At 50.5% G+C, this 18,208-nt stretch overlaps 1 long non-coding RNA gene across 1 annotated transcript; it reads right to left on the bottom strand.

The window, feature by feature from the left end:
• Positions 1-5,917: 5,917 nt before the first annotated feature.
• LOC115062769 lies at positions 5,918-14,844 on the bottom strand. Its single transcript, XR_003842697.1, has 3 exons — positions 14,530-14,844; positions 14,271-14,431; positions 5,918-6,363 (listed from the first exon to the last, which is right to left on the bottom strand). It is a non-coding gene; the product is annotated as an uncharacterized LOC115062769 (long non-coding RNA).
• Positions 14,845-18,208: the final 3,364 nt, after the last annotated feature.

The following is an 18,208-nucleotide window of genomic DNA, read 5'->3' as shown; positions in this document are numbered from 1 at the left end:
GAACTCACTCTGTAGACCAGGCTGGCCTTGAACTCAGAAATCCACCTGCCTCTGCCTCCCGAGTGCTGGGATTAAAGGCGTGTGCCACCACGCCCGGCTACATTTATGCTTTTGAAGTTAATTTAATATAATGAAGTCATTAAGTCCTTTCTTAGGTTTAAATTTGTTCTTTATTCATTATGTGTGTTTATGCTTGCCTGTGCATGTCCATGCATGTAGGTATGTGCATCCATGTACCGGTAGAGGCCGTAGGAGGAAGTCCACTTAATTCCTTCAGACAGGGTCTCTCACTAGACCTAGGACTAGGTTGGTTGTCAGGAAGCCTCATGCCCCTCCTGTCTCTGACTCCCGACTCTCTGCATAGGCAGTTCTTGGCCACACTTGGCTTTATACGTGGGTGCTAGGGATTTGAAATGAGATCCTCTGTGACTCTCATGGGACAGAAAGCCGTCAAATGGGTTCAGCCCACTGAGGCTGCTGCGATGACGGAAGCCACAGGCTGGGCAGCTTATGGATTTGTTTGTTTCAGGATCAGAAGCTGGAAGTTTAAGGTCACGGCCTTGGCCTGGCTGGTGTCTGAGGAGGCTGTGTCGCTAAACAGAGGGTGCTTCCTCCCCGTGTCCTCCTCTGGTCAGCCACTCCCAGTTTCGCTATCATCTGGGCACCAGACCCATCGTAAGGGCTCTGTGGTGATCTTGATCTGACCACACTACTCTCAGCTTGAAGAGCAAGCCTTTGGGAGGTGATGCGAAGACAAAGTCGCAGCACAAGCTCATGTTGTTATATTGAACAGCTAAGCAGGTTTTAAGGCGACTGAGCCTCCTTCAGGCCCCAGGCCACTGCCTGCCCACCTCCCAATGTTTCTAACTTGGGGGGTAGCACCCAATACTCCATTCTCCCACCTGAGTAGTCCTTGTTGGGGTTTTGCTCCCCGAGGACTAAATACCGTCAGTCCATCCATCACACAGGTATTCGTTAGTGCTGATGGACAAGGAGCAAGGCAGAAAGAGCAGCTACAGCCCTGCCCCCTCCTGCATTAGAACGCCGATACCCTGCTCTCCTGGTATGGAAGTCTCGGAACAGGTCTAGCTGCCCTCTGACAATGCCGTGTAGACTGCTTCCTTAGTTTTGTTCAAAACATTCAGTTTGGGTCCCCACCCACGGACCTGACTCCTGTTTCTGACTGGGGACAATCTATCCCCAGAATAAGTGATGGTTGGACTTACTGCATAGCTCCCCTGCAGAGCAGAACAGTTCACACACACACACACACACACACACACACACACACACACACTCTTCTGAGGGGCTCAGTCTGTGGCCCTGCCCCAGCACACGTGGTGTCCAGTCTCATCTGCTGGAGCTTGGTGGACATTCATTAGTGCTGGCTCTGCTTGTTCAAGCATAGCGGGGGGCCATGCATCAGTCAGAGCAGTGTGGGGGAGAGGTGGCCAGCTGGTCCATCCTGTCCTTAGCTTTCTCTTGCTGTTGAAGGGTCTGGAGAGCAGAGAGGGTCCCCTGCCTCCTCTGCCTGTTTTACCTGTAGGTCCTGAGGTTCATACGGCCTCCTCTCCGACTCCTAACACAGGGAAGGTGGTTAGTGCCGTTAGGGTCCTGTATTGTTTACCCAGCAACTCTGGGTACCTCTAGAGATTCTGGGAACAAAAGGCTCAGAGCTGGGTGAGATGCCAGATAAGCCATGAGCAGAAAAAAAAAAAAAAAAAAATCAAAGTCCATGGACAAACCAAGGGTTCAGTTTAGATTCTGTTCAGGGTCTCTAAAAGGTCCTCCTGGTTCACAAAAAGTACAAGAATGTCACACAAGCCTGGGGACATGGCTCCAGAGGGAAGAGTGCTTGCCGTGTGACACCCATACAGAAAGATGACCAAGGCTATCTGTGCCTGTAACCCCAGCTTTGGTAACTGTGGGGCGGAGCCTAGACAAAACACTAACACAGTCCACCTCGCAGAAGCGGTGAGCTTCCAGTTCCATTCCAAGGGAATAAAGCAGAGAATGACAGGGGGAGACCCTATGTCTTTCTCTGCCCTCTGTGGGAGCATGCAACTACACATTCATGTGTATGACCTACAACACACGAGCGCGAGCGTATGCGCACACACACACACACACACATCATGCAAACACACAAAGAATGTCCAAAAGCCCTGCAGACTCCAGACAGCACAGCCTCTGGCCTCCTTCATTTTCTGAGCCTCTTACAGAAAGCCTGTGCCAGGGGGTTTGTGGATCTCAGAATTATCATGTAGCATCCTCTGCCCCCACTGACTAATTCCTGTGGATTGATCGATATCAAAGGCCTGGGCTTGCCGCCAGCCTGGGATGCCATGCCTGCTCGGAGAATACTGTCACTGCGTTTTAGAGCACGCCCAGCCACTTCCTTCCAGATGCCCGAAGCATCCATATTCACGGACAAACGATCTTCCTTAATCTCCTAAAATCATGATAGGCAGTGTCAGCCTTGAGAATTTTTTTTTTTAAATCAGGAAATGGGAAACACAGGAGCAGTGCATTCATTAGGAGAATTCCTCTTGTCTCCTGACCCGCATAAATCTCAAAATCCCTTCAATGGTTTCTTAGTTTAGAATTCAAATTCGAGGGTGCTGCCAGCCAGTCAGCTGAATCCCTGCATTTCCCATTCATCTTGATATTTTATCAAAAATATCTTTCTTACAACTGGTATAGATCCCCGGGCCCTGGGAGCATTCACAAAACCTGATTTGGCCCACAGAAGGCTATAATATAGTCTCTGCAACCTATGCATTCTGGACAGAGGGGCGTGGCACAAGGAAGCTGCAGGTGCCATGGGCCAACCCAGGGTTCAGGGCTGGGGGTGGAGACTGACGGAGTGTAGTGGAGAAGGGCTTGAGTAAGCAATAAATATACTGCCTGGTGCCTTGATTCATATGCTAAGGAGCATCAAATTCGGCTTTAATTGGTGCAAGAGGGAAGCTTGCAGCTGCCTCTGGCCCACACTGTGCACGGTAGGATACTCCCGTGAATAGTGTTTAAAAATAAGCCCCGCAGGGAAATGCAGCCCAAAGACTGTGAGCGGCCAGTGACTGGGGGTGGGGGGTGGGCGGCCTGCGACTGGGGAAGGGGGTGGGGCGCAAGGCTACCAGGTTAAATCTGAGAAGATCTCAGACCCCAGAGTCCCAGGAGCCTCGCAGATTTCCTCCGTGCCCTGTAAAGAAATACGTGTTTCACCCTTTGTGATGGTTGCCGTTATGCTGTGGACTCTTGTGGAGAGAGGCCACAGGGGCTCTCTTCTGGGAAAGCCTCCTATAGCCCTGTTTCCCTTTCTCCCTGGCTTTGGGGCTGGGCTCTAGGAAGGGACCCTCAGTGAGGGTAGAAAGCTCTGCACAAGGCTAAGACTCTCCCTACTGGAACTGTGGAAGCAGGAAGACATGGTGCTTTGCCAGGCCAGCTTCCTAGGCCAGCCCTGCTTGGGTGCTGGCCAAGCCTAGTCAAATGAATTTTGCCTCTTAGCTGGAGTGCAGAGTGACCACGTGTACAGCTAGCTCCTGGCCAAGAGGCCCCGAGAACAGGATCTGGGAGGGTTGGCTACTCTTGGTGTCAGTGTGTGAGTCTAGGTTGTAGAAACCATTGCTTATGCGTGGATCATATAAGCACATTTATAAACCAGCAATGAAGAGGCTTTCTGACGTGTGTGTGTGTGCGTGTGTGTGTGCGTGTGTGTGTGTGTGTGTGGAGAGAGAGAGAGAGAGAGAGAAGAGAGAAGAGAGAAGAGAGAAGAGAGAAGAGAGAAGAGAGAAGAGAGAAGAGAGGGAGGGGGAGAACTTTGCTATAAAGAAAAGTCTGGTATATTCCATATTGAATCCCATGTACTGGGTTTCAGGTGAGAGGGTAGGAAGTCTAAGTGGGTTGTTTCTATCCATCAGCTTCCATTTGGGTATCTGAAGTCAGGTGGGACATTGTACTTCCAGCTCTGGGACGGGGTGGGGCGGCGGCAGGAGGCCTGACCACAACTAGGTTTCTAACTGCTTCCTGGTTTGTAGACTTTGAAGGAGACTCTCCAGTTTCTTGAGCCGCGTTTTACTCCTGTGACAAATGACGTCTCAATGCAATTTCAAACAATAGCTCCCGGTTAAATGAGGTCTGTGCTCTCAATTTCCATCTCCATCACCAGCCGAAGACTCCCCTTTGCATTCCTGGGCAGAACAAGCGTTGCTTATGCATGAAAATCCAGGCTGGTCTGGGGAGCAGAGGGGGCCCACGGTAGAATACCTCACAGAGGGAAACAGCTCCTGGAGATTTGTGTATATACCACATGTGCCGTGGGGAGGCCCCGCCCAGGCTCTGTGTTCTCAGCTCATAGGCAGAGCTGTGGACTTGCGTCTGATAAAGCCCCAGGCTCCAGCAGGACAGCGCTTCGGTCTCCTGCCTAGTGGGTTCATCTGTGGCCATTCTGGCAGAGCAGATGCGTCTGTGACAGTCCCGGGAGATAGAGCCTAGCCTTTGTGTTTCCACCTTAGTGAGCATGCTGGCTCTTTGTCCTGTAGCTTTTCCAGCAGCTATTGCATCCAGGGACACAGGCTCGGGCTTTAATCCTACCAGTCTGTGGAGGACAGCACATAATAATTGTAGGGCGGGAGTATGCCCTTGGCAGCTAGGACACAGGACAGAGTTAGGGTAGGGTGAGGCACCACACAGAAAGGCCTTCTGTTCCACACCTACCTAGACAGGAAGACAAGGGACAAGAGGACTCCTCTGGGTCTCGGTGAAGCGACGCCCCTGTAACTCTGTTTAAAATCCTCTGTGAGTGTTCTCCAGAGCCGAGTTCATTGGGAAGTTGCAACAACAACAACAACAACAACAACAACAACAACAACAAAAGCTACTCATAAAGCTGTGGAATGAAAGTTCAGAGAGTGGAGGGTCCTGAATGGTCCCCACTGTTTGCACATGAGGTTGCAAGTTCCTTAGCATTCTAAAGGTTGGATTAGCTTCTAGGTCTCCTTGTCCCTCTTGAGTTCCCACTGTTTCTTTGGACACACACACACACACACACACACACACACACACACACACACTCATGCACACACGGCTGGAGCTAAAACAGCAGTGACTGTGTATGCGCGCAGACTCGGTTAGCAGAGGAGCATAGGTTAGGAGCCATCGGGATCTGTCCATCTGGCTTTTCTCTTCCTTCAAGAGCGGGGACTTGGAGTTAGGCTCTGAGGAGAGTGGGAAGCGGGGGTGACCATGCACTCTGGTCTTAGCTGCAGATGCCGCAGGGATCAACGGGACTCTGTACCCTCCTGGTTCCTGTGTAAGCAGAAACTCAAGGAAGGGAGCCACCGGGATCGTTTACTGACGAAAGTCACAGCTTTTGGGTGTGGCTATCTGAGGACTGTCAATCTTGAGAGAGATCTCAGGTGGAGCCTTTGTCTTGCTACACTATTACTATCAAAACCTTCCCAGCATATATGTAAGGTGTGCCCTGATTTGATAATCCCATTTCAGGGAAACCAACCCGAAATCTCTACTCACACTGTATGTGAGAAGCCCCTCTTTCCCCAGAAACAGGAGAAAATGACAGAGAGCACCCAGGATCAGTAAAGAGTAACAAATCCTGGGGCCTGGGACATAGTTCAGTCTGTAAAGTGCTTGCTGTGCAAGTATGAAGACCTGAGTTTGACCCCAAGCACTCGGGTAAAAAGCTGGGTGTGGTGCTGCGTGCCGGTTCAGTCGGGCAGGTCCCTGGGGCTTCCTGGGGCTAATCAGTGAGACCTAGGCCAGTGGCAAAGTAAGCAAAGTAAATGTCCCCTGAAGAATGATACCTAAGGTTGACCTCTGGACTACACACACACACACACACACACACACACACAGACCAAGAGAGTAATAATAATGATGATGATGATGATGATGATGATAATAATAATAATAATCTGGTGCAAGTTTCTGCTTCCCCTAATGTGAGTGTGAACCATCAGTTGTGCCCCCAAACATTCTTCGGGACCCTTAGCATGCTCTGTGAGCAGCCTGTCCCAGAGGTCATGGCCATTACTGTGTAAGGATGACATCCTTAGTCAAGCGTATGCCTCCGCCCTCTGGCTGGCTTACCACCTTCCTAGCCCAGTGTGAACCAAGCTCAGACCTCCTGCGGCGGAGCTCAGGTTTCCACGGGGCTTGTCAGGTCGCAGAGGACTCTGCTGCCTTCTTAAGACGGGAGAAGACACTTTGATGTGCTGTTTGGAGGAGATGTACACGGGAAACGGCCACAAGCTTCCACGGAGGTCCAGCATGGTAGACGATCGGCGTCTTCTGGGAGAGCCAAGCACAGACCGTGCCGTGACCGAGGAGGAGCTCGGAGAAGGTCTAGGGAAAGATGATATTTACAGTGACGAGCAACTTCCCCAATTACAGAACTTCCAAATAAACACGTAATCCTACCGGGGAAAGTTCCTCCTAGATCTGACTGTGGAGGGGTCAGAACTAGGTGTTAGCATTTCTTTTTAGGGTTCGCCCAACAGTTACCTAGCAACAGCCAGCTATGAGCCTGGCTTGCTAGAAAAGGACTTTTTGGCCTCTCTCTTCCTCTCTCTCTCTGGTCTCTCTCTCTCTCCCTCTCTGTCCTCCCTCCTCCCATCTCTCCATGTGTTCCCAGACAGTCTCTTCTTTCTCTCTTCCTCTCGATTTGTTCCCTCTCTTTCTCTGCCTTTGCACCCTTCTCAACCTCTCTTCTCATGCTCCCAAATAAACTTCATTTTACTTTTTTGTTTTTGTTTTTGTTTGTTTTTTTTTTTTTTTGAGACAGGGTTTCTCTGTATAGTCCTGGCTGTCCTGGAACTCACTCTGTAGACCAGGCTGGCCTCGAACTCAGAAATCTGCCTGCCTCTGCCTCCCGAGTGCTAGGATTAAAGGCGTGTGCCACCACCGCCCGGCATTTCATTTTATACTAGACCATTGTATGGCTGGCACCTTGGGCAGAGGGAGGGGGCGGTGCCTAAGCATGAGCCCACTAAGGCACCCCTCCCTCTGCATCGTGCTGCCACGTGACAAAACATAGCAGTAGGTACCATCAAGCAAACCTTGGGCCACATGATGGGAAACAGCAGTGGTGGGGGAGAACTTAATCCAGTGGCACCTTCCCCAGAGTCTTCCTTAGGGACCTTCCCAGGATGCTTCAGCTCTGGGGACATTTTAACTATGATCAGCAAGCCACCTTATATGGGGAAATGGGTGAAGCGTTGGCTGTAGATGGTTGGGAAGGGGTGAGAACACCACAGTTGGATCCATGCCCCTGGGACGAGGCTTCAGCCCATAGACGATCAGAGGGCTTATTCCAGAGTTAACGCCTCTCTTGGCCTTTGCCCTTTCCTTTGACAGCACGGCAGCCGTCCACCACTTGCTGTGTACTTCCACGGTTAACAGAAGTGCTCTACAAAAAGAACTTAAGGCAGGGCTACAAGCAAAGTGTAATGCTCTCTCTCTCTCTCTCTCTCTTTCTCTCTCAGTGTGTGTGTGTGTGTGTGTGTGTGTGTGTATGTGTGTGTCAGCTCTCACAGTAAGCCTCCTGAGAAGCAAGTCCTTTGTCTCACTCACTTCTCCCCTCCTGATGAGTGCAAGGTGTTTCCAGGGGGCTTCCTAAGCACACCTAAAGGAGGAAGACTGGCTGGGGGAAAGGAGACAGGAGGGTGTCGTCTTCTCTTAGTTATTTTCTAGAATCCTTGTCTTCAAGAGATTTGTTTTATTTACTATATGTAAGTATACTGTAGCTGTCTTCAGACACCAGAAGAGGGAATCTGGTTGTGAGCCACCATGTGATAGCTGGGATTCGAACTCAGGACCTCCAGAAGATCAGTCGGTGCTCCTAACCACTGAGCCATCTCTCCAGCCCTTCTTCCCCAAATCTTAAATTTCATCTCATCTTGCTGATTTCGCCCACCTACTGGCCTGCGGTTCATTTAGCTCACTGTAATGAAATTCCTCTCATGAACATCTGCTCCCGCCAATACCAGGCATCATATATATGCCCTCAGTTCTCAGGAGCCTCAGAGAAGTGCTGAGCAGACGCTGTATGGTCAGGTTGATCCTCACAATGGCTTGTTCATGCTTAGCGAGTCTTAACTTGCTTCCTCCCTGGGCCATGCTGGACATTGGCCTCCTGGCTCTGGACCACATCTGCTGTACATCGGTCCCACTTTCACAGCCAGAGCTTTAAGCTCAGACTGGGCCTCTCTCTGTTGAGTCAAGAGAAAGTACTTGTGTTCTGTTTCTGAATGAGACAATGTGTGGAAGCCTCAGTCGGAGCTGAAGTGGAGAGAGAAACAATGACGTTGATCGTGTGTTAGTGACCGCCTTACCGACCCACTAGGTGTGGTGCCTGGGATCTGAGCCGCTCACACTCTACCCCAAGCAGAAGCATTTTACTCCACACAGATATAAAGGTGAAAGTGGAGGGCAGTCCTGTGCTGCCTGGCCTTTGCCCTGCCTCCATGAGGTGTTCAAAAGGCCTGACATTTGGATCTTATTAGTATTTAATTCAGAACAGGGCAGTAGCCCTCACCCTCCAGACAGCGCAGGCTCCTCTCCTTAACTCCACAAAGCAGGACTGCTCCTGCCTCTGGGAAGCGACCTGATGAACCTCTCTGGGAACTGGTAGGTGTCTGGATCCCTGAGGAGGACCCTGGAGGCCAGTAGACATCACGCCTCAGCTGACTGCAAGGCAAAGGAAGTGTGAGTGACCTAGAAGTTGGGTTACTCTGTGAGGTCACTGTGTCCAGGATGAATGGGTCACCCCCCAATGCCTGCCTGGAGTCATTCTCGGCCTCTCCTTCTCCTTTGGTCACTTCCTGTAGGGGCGACGGCCCATCACTGAGAATGAACACCGAGGTCCCAGGGGCCAGACCCCATCCCAGGGCCCCGAGTGCTCAGGTGACGTTCTCCAGGGGCTGGAGGGTGGCTACCTAACCTGTAGGTGTCCTGAGCAGCTGAAGAGAGTTGCTGTGACCTCAGCCATGAGGACATGCTCTGGAGTTAACCAAGCTAACAGAAGTCTCTCGGCCTCTGGGCTGCCCTGCATCCCCTGCACACACATTCCGCAGCACAAGAAGCCACAGGAGCAGCGAGCCGGAGCCGAGAGCCCAGGGGCTCTGAGCGAGGCTGTTTGGCCCTTTAGAGTGGGATAGGCTAGCAGCACACAGGAGAAGCAGCAGCCAGGGATGTGCAGTTTAGGCTGTCCTGGGGGTGGGGTGTGTGTGGCTTGTCATGATGGTCTCTATGTAAAGCTTCGTGAGTGTTTCCCATGACAGGAATACTTGAGTCACTCTCTGTCAGAAAGGGCACTGTCTTGATGGTCTGTGCATCCGTCGAGCTCAAGCCAGGGAGGTATCTAGACTTATATTGTCCCCAGGCAAAAGGAGCTCAGGGTGAAAAAATCCAGGTCTAGCAAGCACACAGCTCACCGAGGGCAAGTGACCATGTTATCCTCCCAAAGAGACAGGTTCAAGGCCAGCCTCCTTAGCCTTTGGCTCAGAGTTTACCCCATGCTCCTTGAAGTCTGAATGAGAGGCCATAGTCACTGGAACCAAAATAAGATCATGCAGAGGAAGGTTGAGAGCAGCAGGATGCACTTTGTGCACGGAAAACTCCCTTAGGCCAGCTTCCTGCTCCCATACATCCCAGGGAAGAGGGCCCACAGCTCCGATGGATCCCTGCAAGACACGAGCCAAAGAGACACAAGACCAGACTGGCCTGGGGGTCTGCAGATGTCTCTGCTTCCTCCTGGCCTATTGAAGAGCTGGTCCTTTGGCACGGGGAGAGGGAATAGGCTCGGAGAATGACAACTCCCAGTGCCTCCTCTGAATTCTGCCTATTCCTCACTCAGTCCTTGCTATCTATCAGGGCACTGGCTTCATAGAGAAAGACGTTCGATCTTCCCGCCCCACCTCAGCTACATAGGCATCTAGATCAGGGTCCTCTGCCAGGGAAATGGTCTGCTGCTCCTAGGAGCCTTGGGATGTGGGGGTCACTGATCTTTCCTGCTCAGGTTCGAGCCTGTTCTTGATACATCCCAGCCCCCACTCTTCCAGGCCAGTCTCTGTCATCTTACTGTCACCAACCAACACATTACTTTAGACATACTCTCTTACAAACAAGCCGCTTTTGGAAGACACACCCCAGGAAAGCAGTCTGCTTTGCTTGGACAGGCCTATGGTCCTTTGACCCCTTCGGTGGGAGCTTGGGACTGGGTGGGTGGGGCTCTGCTTGAACTGGACTCCCATCAGTATGTGCCCTTTGTCATATCCCGGGATCCCCGAGCTGTGGTCTCCATTTGCTGCTTCTGGTGTGTCTGTGCTCCTGTCTACGGCTATGAGCTCTTGAAGCCCAGTGTCTATCCCTGTCACATGTTCCCCACTGCTGTGGTCCTGCCAGCATGAGACACCACTGCTGATGAGAGAGGAAGTCAAGACTGGCTGAGTCCTTCCCCGAGCCAGGCCTCTCAGCGAGATGTAAGAAACTGAGGGAGGTGGTTACGGCTGGACTGACTGACATGCCATGTTCTGGGTACAGCTGAGGCTCTGAAGTAGCAAAAAAAAAAAGTCTAGGAACATGTGACACAAATGGGCCTCATCAGACCCAGCTGCTGCAGGTTGACTGTGTCTTGCCACCTCTCTGTATTGACTTTGAAGCCACAAAGCTTGCTTGACCCAGAAACTCAGTGAAAGAAAATGTTATCTGCTGTTGCCTGGCACATCTTGGGGCAATGAGGGCAGAGGTGGCTCGTTGTGGACAAAGCGAGCAAAGGTGACAGGACACGTGAGCAGGCGCTGCTAACCAGCAACGCTGGGGGAAAAATTGCCCTCAAAGTAAACAGGCCCTCGTGGACTCCTAAGTGCCCAACGGCTGAACTGAGTCTTAATGTCAATCAAACCCTTGGGTGTAGACTCAAAGAGGCTCACGGGAAGGGGCAAGATGCTATGAAAGAAGCCGGATGCCATTACTTCTTCCTACACATCAATGAGTCCCATGAGAGATTTCCGTTCACGTGCATGCTGGGTATTATTTACATCAAAGCAAATCTCTCTGTCTCCTCAAATCTGTTATGGTGGTAAGGTCCATATGTATGTATGTATGTATGTATGTATGTATGTATGTATGTATGTATGTGAGTACATTTTAGCTGTCTTCAGACACACCAGAATTGCACATCTGATCCCATTATAGATGGTTGTGAGCCACCATGCAGTTGCTGGGTTTCAGAACCTCTGGAAGAGCAGTCAGTGCTCTTAACCACTGAGCCATTTCTCCAGCCCTCGATCCAGGATCTTTTACAACACACCTCTGTTACCATCAGACACCAAGTGCCACAAGAATACTGCCATGGAGACAGGGCGGTGTCCCTGGATGCGGGATCCGAGGCTACTACAAGGAAAATCCCAGAGACTGTTGGGACAATGAGTGGAAGGAAGGGCCACTTCATACAGAAGGTATGACTCCTGAGCCTAGTGGCTTGCAGATGGAGCTGCCTGGAACATGGGCAGATCCTGTAAACGGTCACCTCTGATGGCATGGGGTTTCAGGAAGGTTGGCTGTGTCTTGCCACCTTCCCTTATCCACTGTGAAGTGATAAATCTTGGTGGTGAGGCAGAACCCATGCTGGCCAGACAGAGGATGGGAGTGAGGATAGTGTGATAAAATACTATCATGTAGTGATTGAAATATGCAGTCCAGTGCAGGAAGTATGTTCACCAGGCAGCTGCTATCAACAACTGCCCATCTTCAGGGATTTTCCTGTTCCCCAAAGTGAGACTGTACCCACAAAACAGTGGCTTCCCCTTCCCTGACTCCACCCACCTCCAAACCCTGGCCACCACCATCCACTTTGAGTCACCGGGAATTGCTCTGCTGTGACTTCACTACTTCACACCCTGTCATGTCTTCAGGGCCCCGCTACGGTGGCATGCCTTGGTGCTTCCTCTGTTTGTCAGGCTGAACAAAACTCTGCTTGTATAGATACACAGATGGAATGGGATTTTAATATCCCAACACTACCTCAAACTTTGCAAAATATGTCCTGGCTATCTTTATTTTCTCAGCTGTCTCCAGTGATCGCTGTCTAGACACGGCAAAGCGTCATGGAAATGGTTGTCTGTGCTTTCAAGTGCCCAAGAGACCCAGAAGAGGAGTTGGGGAACATTATCCTCTGAGGGGTGTTCCCAAACGCCAGAGCAAAACACAGTTTATTTTCACAGTGAAGGGGAATGCTCTGAAACAAGCAGACAGGAGAAGACAATGTCTCACACCCAGTGGCCTGGCTCTCCCTCAGACACCAGGTCAGCTGTGAATTCAATTTTAACCCTGACTTCCTAGAGGCAGTATCAGATGCTGCAGGTCGAGGGTGCGGGCTCCAAGACCATTGCCAGTTCAGAAGGCGATGGCGGTTCCCGGCTGTGACCCGTACAGATTAGCTAGCTGTAACCCAGGGCCTTACCACCTCACCACTGGGAGTCTGTTAATTTCCTGGAGCAGCTCAGGGGACTCAGCAAGACGCGTGCGTCGCCAGATGGTTAAAAAGGGTAAGGAGAAGCACACTAGGCTGTAGAGGAGGAAGGGGTGGAGGGAGCTTCCACACCCACTGCCCTCCAGCTGCCTGAAGCTCACTGACCTTATTCTTAGGGGCGCTGTAGAGCCTTCCCTAGAGGAGACATGCCATGATCCCTCTCCTTGGCTTCGTTGTCCCACCCATGTAACTCTGCCGCATCCTGAAGCCACAACCATTCCACCTGTATGCAAACGATCCAACCCCCACCTGGGAGATTCTAGGGCTCTCAGGGGCTGTAGGTCAGAAGCCATGGAATCATGACACTGGGCGATGGACGAAAGGCGCTGTGTTGCTTCTGATTTGTGCCGTGGCGGCGTGTGTGCACCAGGGTTGTTTTTAACTCTACCCTAAAATCAAAAGGACCAAACTGAAAGAAACCTGATGACAATGTTCAGCAGAAAAAGGACAGTATCCCATTGTTGCTGCTCAACGGGTGGGACTCAGAGAACAATATCCCCACAGGATTCCCCACCCCACCCCCACTACCGGGATGTTTTCTCATGCTGAACAATTGGATCAAGTTGAAACAAACAGAATATGGAGGTGCAGAGTGGGACTTCTGGCTGAGCTCCGTTTCCTGCCAGAGTCAGGCCACCTAGGCTCACTCCCATGCCTTCTGTAACAAACACGGTGGTTCATAACTGAACACCTATCACAGAGGAAACTGGGCCTGCCAGATACCATCTCTGCCTTCAGTGCAGGGTACTCTGCACTGTTAGCCAGGCGTCTAGCCCAACAGACCTTGTCACAGGACTGGTTGTGCTCTGGGCCCACGGAGTTCTCCAGAACCATGTTCCACTTCCCTGAAGGTTTCTGCACCCACACACCCCTCCCCCGCAGAAACAGGGCTCTGCCATTTCTGAATGGGGCTGGGCCGAGGACCACTGTCTCACCGCTTTCGGGCGAACCTGCCTTTTCTCCTCCCAGCATGGCTTCCTCCGTTTACTGTGTTGAATTTTGGAGTGAAAGGATTTACCCCCTTTCCCTGCACCCATGCAGAGAGGCTTTCTAGCTCAGTCACATCCACCAGTGTCCCCAAGGACAGTAAGGATCTGGGTGACAGCCAGAACTGGGACTGCCTCCCTCCAGGCTGCAGAGAGACGACAGAAGCGACAGAAGCGGCCGGCTGAGAAGCGGGGAGCTGGGAAGAGGGAAACAGCTGCCCGCCTATCAGACCCATGACGGCTCCCCCCTCCCTGCTGAGATAACGCTTGAAGCGCATACTGATTTGAGTTTGAGGAGGTGAAGCTAAGGGGGCCCGAGCTGCTGAGGCGAGGTCACATCAACACATCTCAGAGCGGCAGCTCATTCAAAATTAGAGACCCAGATGCCCAGTGGATCCATGAACCTGGCAATATGGCTGCCAGAGGCCAGTCTTAGTTCAGCAGGACTTAGCCGCAACTAATCACGAAGCACACTGGTCCCACTGACCTACTTAGAAAGACTGATGTTTAAAGAAGAATTTTCCCTAGGGGTAGGGTCTTTGTAACTTGAACATTTTCCATTTCTCTTCTGCTAAACTGTGTCAAATCATTCTATTATAGTGTTATTTAATATATAGTTATGCATTATAATTATATATTTGTATGATTTTACAAATTAAAAAACAACAACAACAAAAAAAACTTGATCCCATACAGAGCCGCCTCAAAAGGTATCATGGGAGGTACCCACTTACTGCCAGGGTGAGGAGTCACTGTGTTTTGGAACTTTCTGTTTGGGCTTTGTGATCTGGACAGCACACCTTGGCATCAAGATACTTTCTCCGACTTCACGGGGCTGTCCTCCGCAGCGTCAGCTCCGCACCCTGAAATGACTTTCTTCTTTAAACAAACCGGTCTGGAAATTTGGAGAGTAAATATGGTGAAAAACAATAGCTGGGTAATACAATTTTGGTTGGAAACCCCGAAATAAAACTGGCTGTCCCGGCAACTCACACACTGGCCCTGGGAGATTCCACTGATGCTGTCAGCCCTGGGCTGGCCCTGCTGTGAGGAGTGGCTTCCTGTGGTGTCCACTTCAAAAGACAGCCTGGCCGCTCACGTCGTGGCCGCTGATTAAAGAAATACAGTGTCCTCGATGGGGCCGTCTCCCACACAGCCATGGGTCATCTAACAGTCCCTTTCCCTTGTTACTACACAGCCTGTGGTCTGTCCAGCCCGGAGCATCACGGAGAGCGGGACAGGTCTGTTTCTCTCTGGAAGATGTCCAACGCCAGACAATGGCTCCTTCACTCCATCCTCGAAACTGGGCTCGGGTTACTCCCTGCCCTGGTACCAGGAAATTTATTTTTAGATCAGTCAGGAAGACAGTGTGGGGGAGGGGGAGGGCGTGGATCCTGCAGGAGCAAACATTTGACAACTGGCTCCCACAGCAGAAAGACTGTGCCTGCCGGTTTGTGTTTACTTAAGAGTTAAGTCTTTCTGTCAGAAAGGGGCCAGGCAGGCAAACAATCGATAGACAGTGCCCTTCACCTCCCCCCTCCCCCTGGTGCGGGCAGCTCTGAGAGGTGCACCACAGTTCCTTGTTTACCCAGAGCCTTTTTGCAAACTGCTTCTGAACCCCCTCCCCGCACCGACTTTATCTATCATCAACCTGCTGAGATCTGTTTCAGATATCTCTCCATTATCTCTCACATCAGTGCTGCCTAGGTTTGTGACAGAAACTAGAGGGGTCGGGCAGCGGGGAGCCTCAACTGAGAGAATGCCAGGTAGTAGGCAAGTCTGTAGACCAACTTCTTAGTTATTGATGGGAGAGGGCCCCGCCCACTGTGGGCGGGGTCACCCTTGGGTTGGTGCTCCTGGGTTTGTATAAGAAAGCAAGTTGAGCAAGCCAGTAAGCAGCACCCCTCTGAGGCCTCTGCATCAGCTCCTGCCTCCAGGTTCCTACCGTTTCAGTTCCTGCCTTGGCTTCCTTCAGTGGAATGTGATTCCAGATTTGTAACCCAAATAAATTTCCTCCCCAACATGGTATTTCATGACAGCAATGATAACCCTAAGACGCTATCAGTGCCTGAGAGGAAACATACCCCACTTTGGATAGTTCTATGGAATTTCGTAGTTGAGATTATGTTAGGGGGGCAGAAAACCATAATTTAAATATATTGCATTAAAAATTCTATTTTCAATTAAAAAGAAAAGAAAAATCTCCTGCAAGTTAATGTGCAGCCTTTGTGAGCTTGCAGAGCCAGCTGAAGCACACATGGAGTATGTGGCCAGGCCACTGGGGTCTGTGACACTTTGTCTATTCAGGCCTATGCCCCTCTTCCCCTGAAGTAAGCTTTGGGACTCTCTGGAGTCGTGTAAACCTGGAGAGTATATGACACTTGGATGATGTCCTCTTGAATTGTTCTGGGAGCTCCTAAAATGTTAGGTGGATTTAGAGCATTCAAAAAAAAATTTATGTTGCCATTCCTTAATCCTCATGTAGTTTATTTCCCAATTATTAAAAAAATAGATTATTTTATGTGTATGAGTGATTGAACTGCGTTTCTGTATGTGCACCACATCGTGTCTGGGGCTATAAAATTCAGAAGAGAAAGTCAGATCCCTGGAACTGGAGTTACAGATGGATGGGAGTCACCACATAAGCATCTAACGCTTAGTTATTGAAGAAAGAGCACTGTTGCCATTCTCAGAGAAGGTGGACTCTTCTTGGGAAGCCCTTGGGCTTGAAGTGCAAGTGTGTTTTCTATGGAAGTGCCAGTGTGTTATCTGTGGAAGAGCAAGTGTGTTATCTATGGAAGTGTGAGTGTGCTGTCTATGGAAGTACCAATGTGCTGTTTATGGAAGTGCCAGTGTGTTATCTATGGAAGTGCAAAGATGTTATCTATGGAAATGTTAGTGTATAATCTATGGAAGTATGAGTGTGTTTTCTATGGAAGTGCAAGGATGTTATCTATGGACATGCAAGTAAGTGTGTTATCTAGGGACGTACAAGTGTGTTATTTATGGAAGTACAAGTGTGTCATCTATGGAAGTGTGAGTGTGTTATCTATGGAAATGCAAAGATGTTGTCTATGGAAGTGTGAGTGTGTTATCCATGGAAGTGTAAGTGTTTTACCCATGGAAGTGCACGGGTGTCATATATGGATGTGCACGGGTATTAACTAGCTTACTTAGTAGCTGCTCATCTGAAAGTAAACTCCTCTGTGTTTGCTTCAGCCTTTCTGAGGACAGGAGGACTTCCATGGCACCCAGAGAATGAGAAAGGAGTTCTGATTTCCTCTCGCACACGTACAGCTCACCTGGCTAGCAAGCGGCTCTCATTTAATGTGAGCCTTTGTGAGGCTATTATAGGCAGATGTTGCACTGGGTCGATAATTGTCTCCGTACATATTAAACACCTACCCATCTTGTCATGACTGGGGAGAACTGGGGGCCTGTCGGCTTTCCTACCTTTTGTAATTCCACTCGGGGCACACACACACACACACACACACACACACACACACACACACGTGTTTTCTGTCCTTGAACTCTTGGGCCTTGCTCCTCTGGTGTTCTCCTCTCTGCACAGGCCACATTGGCCGTGAGAGGCTCTGCTCTGCATGTATCTTGGCCCCAGGAACTCTGTCTCCTCGGCCCTGCTGTCTGCAGGAGCAGCGCCCGCCACGTACAGTCACACCCTCTCTGGGAAATGCCCAAGGTCACCTGTTCTAACAAGGAACGTTTCTACACCTTGAGTGTTTTATTTAATTTCAGTTGCTGAAAACCACAGAAAGCCTCTGCTGCCTGTCCAGATGACATTCAGCGCAGCAGTGGCCCCTCCCCCTCTGCCCCCTCCCCCACTTTCCTGTTTCTTTCTTCCATTCCCGTCTTTAATTCCCAATAATTGACTTAAAGTTTCAGCTCCCCCCTCCTTTCTTGCTCTCTTCCCCTTTCCTTTTATTTTCTTTCTGCTTTTCTCCCTCCTCCTTCCCTTCCCTCATCTCCCTCCTCCTTCTCCCTCCTCCTTCCCTTCCCTCATCTCCCTCCTCCTTTCTCCCTCCTCCTTCCCCTCCCTCATCTCCCTCCTCCTTTCTCCCTCCTCCTTCCCTTCTCTCATCTCCCTCCTTCCTTCCTCCTTCCCTCAGTTCTTCATCGTCTTCTGTTCTTCCCCTTTTCACTCTTTCTGTTAGAAACAGTGCTTACTCACACCCAGCAGTTTCTGCACCCTGCAGTGGATGTACAGATGGCTGGCGGTGTGTGTGTGTGTGTATGTGTGTGTGCGTGCGCGCGCGTGTGCGTGTGTGTGTGTGTGTGTGTGTGTGTGAGACAGCTCTGTGAGCTTCTGAGCTCATGTCTTACCCCAGCTGCACAGGACCTACTTCAGTGCCAATTAATTCTAGCGTAACTAACATATGCCGTACAGTACCCTCGTTTCCTTCGGAATATATAACTTGCTGCAAGACATCATGAGAAAGCATCATTTAAAATATCTGGGCAGCTTTGGTTCAGTACATTTGCTTAATTGGGTTACACTAGGCTTACCACAATTAGCTAAAATAATACATAAAACAATAAAGAGAACTGATGAAATCTCCATTGTAGAGTAGCGTGGTCTAATGGTCTTGATAATAGCTATTGGCTCTGAAGTTGTGTTGCATTTGTTTAGACAGGAGAAGAGGCGGGGGAA

The sequence above is a fragment of the Mus pahari genome, chromosome 21 (assembly GCF_900095145.1).
Source record: "Mus pahari chromosome 21, PAHARI_EIJ_v1.1, whole genome shotgun sequence".
Taxonomy (NCBI): domain Eukaryota; kingdom Metazoa; phylum Chordata; class Mammalia; order Rodentia; family Muridae; genus Mus; species Mus pahari.
This window is presented reverse-complemented; position numbering and strand designations above follow the sequence as displayed.